The sequence below is a fragment of the Corapipo altera genome, unplaced genomic scaffold (genome assembly GCF_003945725.1).
Source record: "Corapipo altera isolate COAL_440 unplaced genomic scaffold, ASM394572v1 44, whole genome shotgun sequence".
In the NCBI taxonomy this organism is placed as follows: Eukaryota; Metazoa; Chordata; class Aves; order Passeriformes; family Pipridae; genus Corapipo; species Corapipo altera.
Genome location: NW_020884880.1, coordinates 5,805,677 through 5,811,922, shown reverse-complemented (window position 1 = coordinate 5,811,922; position 6,246 = coordinate 5,805,677).

Below are 6,246 nucleotides of genomic sequence, written 5' to 3'. Positions count from 1 at the left end.
GGATGAACTGCCAATGTAGTTTTATCAGAAATTCAGGATGCCAGTGCCATTTATCCCAATAATCCTCAGACCTCAACCAAGTCAACATAGTTCTGAGAGTCAATGGATTCAAGGTCTCTAGCCCAATTTGTGCAACATAAGGCAACTCTCTTCCCCAGTTCTTGCCTGAAAAGCTAACAAAGTAACTACTGCATATAGAAGTCAGCATTTTTTCCACCCACAGCTAGGTAACAGAGAATATATGCAGTCACTTTTCCCTATTTCTATCCCTTTCTGGGCAAAATTGTCTCCACCTGCAAAGTAGTTGAATATTTTGACTGATTATTTCAAAAGGTGTAAAGAATTTATCTATAATTAGAAAAAGATACATAATAAAAATGAAATATATCCTTACAAATATTGCAGAGAGATTACAGAGGTGCTAAGATAGCTTGCAAGCCTGGAAGTCGCTCTTGGTGGTCAACATGCTGACTGTGACTCAGCTGCAGATCCTGGCAGTGAGGAGCCAGCTGCATTAGGAACAGCTCAAAGGAAGTCATTAGTCCTCTCTGTTCGGCCCCCAATTTATATTTATCCCTACAAGCTGGTCAAAATCAGAACTTAAAGTAGTAAGCAAGAATAACTCCTTATTCTTTATTAGCAATAAATCACTCTGTTCTTTATTCTATTCTAATCTACATGGACTAAACCAGGTTATAATCATGAATGCCAACAACGTTATATGCTGTCTACATTAGGTAATTATCATATTATCTTTAGCTATCCTAAAGGACTAAACTTTCAAATATTTTATTAAAATCAATACAAAAATATTATATTAAAATTCTTCTAAGGCTCTTGAGAATAATTTTAATACTGCACGTTAAATCCTTAAATGCATGGAACGTAATACAGTCATTTCAATCTTGCTGATAGTAAATCTGATTATAGCCATGATTATGCCATGATTCTTATTTATGTGACATGAACACTGATACTTCTATCTCTGAGTTTTCTCTAGGTGAATGTGTTTCTGAATAAGGCAAGAGAGACCCTCTCCCTATAATGTGTACACCCCATATTACCTTACCCTTACCTCCCCACTGCCCTCCTATTATACCCTGCTTTATTTTTTTTTTTCCTTTAAAAGTCCTTGAAAAATAAGCTGGAAAGGGTTGAAAAGTCATCTAAAAAGGAATGAACAGTCATTTTGGTAAAAACACGTAGCTTGTCAGCACTGTTAAACCACCTGGAGCTCCAAGGACAAAGAAACCGTTCTGATGGTCAGTTTGTCAGCCCCATCCATCCTGTGAACAAATAGCACATTGGAAAACTATTCCTTTGGCACTGGCTTAGCCTCTCTCTAAAGAGGAGACATAATAGAATATCATAAAAACACCTTCTCCCAATCTCTTCTGAAATATTGTACACTCAAAATCTACTTGCTTTTCCTTTGTAACTCTCATTCTTTTTCACAGGAGTCACAAAAGCACACTGATTATGACTTGATTCTTTGGACTCCCTCTTTTCACCGGAGAGTATCCTGTCTGCAAGCAAGAGAATACAAGGCTTGGCTACACAGAGAAGCTGGTGTGCAGGGAGCCAGAGGCTGTGTCTATAGTGTGTTAGCCATTGCCTCATGGAAGCCCAGTTTGCACTAAAGATACCTCCAGGACCTTTCTTACCCCCCTTTGAACACAGGCGGTGCTTCTCCAAGGGTTAGAGAGGACCGAATGTCTAAACCCTACCCCAGCTTTCTGAACAGGGCTTACTTCATTGTTCTTGAAATTGCCTGTGTGATTTTAATGATGGTGGTACTCTAACATATCTTCAAAGATCCTTGCTGCTTACAGGAATAAGTACTTGCACTAAGGAGAATATTTTTTTCTCTCAGCAGAGGTGGCAGCAAGTATTTATATCAGGGAATGAAGTGTTTCTTCGTAGTAGAGCATTTTGCTGGGTGTGTGTTATACCAATGAACTCAACCAGACTTTCCAGAAACAAACTATTGGGTTTGCAGTAGAAATTCTAAGGGTGAGCCAGAAGGGGGGACACTTAGTCTGTGTATTTCTTTAGGATTCTACTGGATAAAATATGCTGCATAACATGTAAGAATGTAGGGTATGTTCAGGCACAAATGAGGCTTATTGTTATTACTATTATCTTATGTTTTCCAGATAAATAGGTAATAAATTGTTCTACCACCCTATCACTCAATAATAAATAACATTTTTGATCACATCTGACAGAAGGGCAACAGCCTCAAATGCTTCTGTCTTGTAATGAAAATGGATGTCAAGGTAGAGAGATGCTCTTTATGACACAGTAACTACCATGTAAACTCAAACACACATGTATTCAGTTATATTCCTTGGAAAGCAGAAAATCTCACCCCAAAGACGTCCTCAGGACACCAGGCATCAAAGTTTTCCTGCTTGTGGAGCTCTTTGCTTCCCAGGGCCTCAGAGAGCACGGCTCTGTAACTGTATCACCTCCTTTCTTTGGCTGGACATTGACACACTTTGAAAAATTATTCCAAAAATTTCACTCAGCACTCAGTTTCATAACAAATAATAGTAGATTTTAGAGTCCATAATTTGGACGACATACCCCACAGACACAAACATCATGCAAACAGATACCCAAGTTTTTGTTCCCTTCTTTAAACCACTTATTTTCTTACTAAGGCTAATTGAAAGAGTGAACCAGAAAAAACTACAGGTGTATTTCAGTGTCACCTAAAGAGTAAAAGAGGCAGTTTTCCAGTATTAGCAAAAGTATGTTTTTTTACAAAACAGCACAAATTTAATTCCAAAAGCAGCAAGCACAGCTATGTCAACAATGGAAGCTGACCATGAATGAAAAATACCAAACAACAGTACATTAGTAGGCAAATTGGTATTTATGTAGTATAATTTGAAAAAAAACCTGCTACATCATATGCACTAAATCTGTCTTAGCAATATTCAGTGGAACAAAATGAAACAGTTAGAAAGGCAAGGACACCTTTATATAGGGCTTGTAACTACCATAGAAGTTCCACAAGAGAGCAGCATATACTTGAATTTGAGAAAGAAATGACAAGGACCTGCTCTTTTCCCACCCTTTCCCTTCTTCCATATTATTATTCCACTGCAAAAAGATAATAAATGCAAAGGTGCTCAGGCTGTTGGTACAACAGCAGTTCCTGAATATCAGAGGAGTTGCTATCTTGCTCCAAGCTGACAAAGTAGAAGATGGTTGTATGAAATACATGATAACTATTAGGAAAACTATATTAAAAATTATAAAATATGTTTCTCTATGAAGCTTCTTAAGGACATATTCATTTATAGTAAAGGGATGTATTTTTATTAATGAACCACAGATATATCATGGAACACTTAAATCCATGTTTAGGGATAAGAATATGTGAAAATATTTTGAGGTGGAATAATTCATTAACTGTTTCAAGAGCATTGCAAAAATTAAGCATGAGTCAGAAAAATATTTTTGTGTACTCAATTTATACAAAAAGACATTTTTTTACATTTTACTATGCTAGGAGTTTTACATTGGTAGCACATAACAATATCAGCATTTCTATAGACATGTATTCATAACAAAAAAAGAATTTTAAATCTCTTCAACATCAGAGGCTTTTTTCTGAAAATTCCAGAAAGAAAAAGCCCCATGCTTTTATAGATATCTCTAGCTGTATGCTTTCTATGCTTCCATAAATCCTGTAGTTCAAGTGAGAATGTTACTGGTCTGTACAGGAACAATCATAACATTTCCAATGCCAAAGCAGAACTGCAGAAATTCAGCTGCCACTACGGAAAAAGAGGGGGCAGAATTATCCATGCTAAAGCAGAAATACTTGCAGTAGCATTGAGGAAGAAAAAAAATGTTTTGGAGGACATGTCCCTGTTTAGGTTAAAAAACCTGATTAGATCTCACTGCTGAGTGGTGAAGTTTATGTCTAACACAGACATTTTGGCTGACCCTGTTGAAGGGGCCATGGCCAGCACTAGGCTGAAATTCATTTGATTTATACTAAAGAAGCCAAAATGACTGACCACTCCCATTAGCGTTTCCTGCTAGTGAACTGCTGTGCTGAACACTGGTTTTCAACACTGTCATATTCTCTGAAAGGCAGGCCCCATTAACAGAGATGTAGAAAATGCTGAGAGGCCAAAAGAACAGAAAAAAATCAGGCAAATATTTAAATACTAGCAGTGCTTGGGGTAGTAAGGAGATTTGTATAATTTTGAAAGTGATTTAGAAAACAGTTATCATGGATGTCAATTAACATAAAATCAGTTGTAAAACATCTGCAGATAACACATAGGCTCTTCCTTCACTTCAGTGCTTTTGGAAATCACGGTCTTTATCATTATTTGGGCATGACGCTTGCACTACCCTCCCTACTGCCCCTGCATCTGTGGAGACAAGTCTTCTGTTATATATGTCTTTCAGATTCTCTCTTTGATGTTCATTTACAGAATAATGAGAAAAAGTACTAAGGGACAATCATACAGGAAACAAAACAGGGATTTCTGATCTTTTTTCCCCCAAAAGTAGCAGAGAAATTGTGTGACAAGAGATGGGTCATCAATAAAGAAGAAGCCATCTGGACAGCTTTAGCTGTTTGACTAGCTCTTTGTCTTTCTGAGGCTAAGTCTCAGAGCCTTAGAGACAACCCCATCAAAGAAATTTGTGGCAAGATTGATACTTGAGCAGAAAGCCTGTCACATACAATCTTTTTAAAGAACTCAATCATGCAAACACTGCAATTTGCATCTTCCAGTCTAAAGATGGCATTTAACTGTTCCAGAGCAGCCTTACAAATGAACAAATAAATAACTTATGTATGATATTGTTTTCTTGATATATGCTAAACATTTTGGACTTCAGACGTCACTAAATGCCCATTCTGCATCAGTCCAGGATCTCTAATGTGACCCAGAGGATTCATGCTAGTCCTCAGCTCTGCAGGTGATGAGGCTGTGTAAGTCTATGAAAGATAAATAGCGGGGAAAAAACCCCAAACAAACAAAAACCACCAACATTTACCAATGAGTCCACTCCATCAGAAATGAGATTTTTTTCCTTATAATTGCAGGCTATTTAAAACAACAATTATAAGGGTATAGCAATGCAACCTCTGTCCCCATTCTTTAAATCAATTTAAAGATGTAAAATTCAGGTGTTTTGCATGTGAAAAACAATACAGTCCAAGAGATTTTTTTCTCTTTAATTAATTTTCATAAATGTAGTTTTCTTAATATCTGTTAAAGAAGTTCTGTGTTTTAACAGCATTATTTAGCTGTCCCTTTGTCCCAGAATGATTTACCTGCAAATGTACTCTACTGCTTTTAGAGATCTTGTGGTTGATGAGGGTTTCTGCTCTTCATAATCCTTCTTTTGACTGAAAAAAACCCCCCAAAAACCAAAAATGAGCTCCATTACTAATTCTAAGGAACTTTATATTATGGGTTATCATGGTTTTGCAGTCATTAGTAGTTTATCTCATTTTTCTGCTATTTGTTACAGGCTGGAAGCATTTGCAAAAGAGATGAATGTGTGAGAACTTTGTTACTTGGGAGATATATTAGGCTGGTAGGTCAACACTCATTTCAGAACAATCTATGAACTATCTATGCAGGACAGCTGTGTCTGTTTGACACTTATGAAATTGCATTTTAGGTAATGATACACTTCCCACCTGCCTAATATCTATTATCCAATCAATTCCAATCTGCTTCGCAGGACAATAAAAAGGTTTGTTTCTGCTTAACACGTACCCTTCTGGTTAATGACTGCTTCTTTTTTCCTTTGTTGCACATAATAGGCTGAAGACACATTAGTAGCCATAATTCAACTACACCTGTGATCAAGCTTATTTTTTCTTTAAAAAAATTCTCCCCTATGCATAGATTGCTAGCATACTAAATTTAAAAAAAAAAAATTGTAATACTATATGGGGAAAAAATATGCACCAAAATTAATTATATTAATTATCTCTATGGGAAGCCATATGTGGAGCACCTGAGGTCACATGGCTTGTTCAGCCTGGAGAAAAGGAAACTGAGGGGAGACCTCATTGCAGTCTACAAATTCCTCACAAGGGGAAGCCAGGGGACAGACACTGATCTCTTCTCTGTGGGGGCCAGTGACAGGACCCAAGGGAATGGCCTGAATTTGTGCCAAGGGACATTTAGATTGGATATTAGAAAAAGATTCTTCCCCCAGAGGATGGCTGGGCTCTGGAGCAGGCTCCCCAGA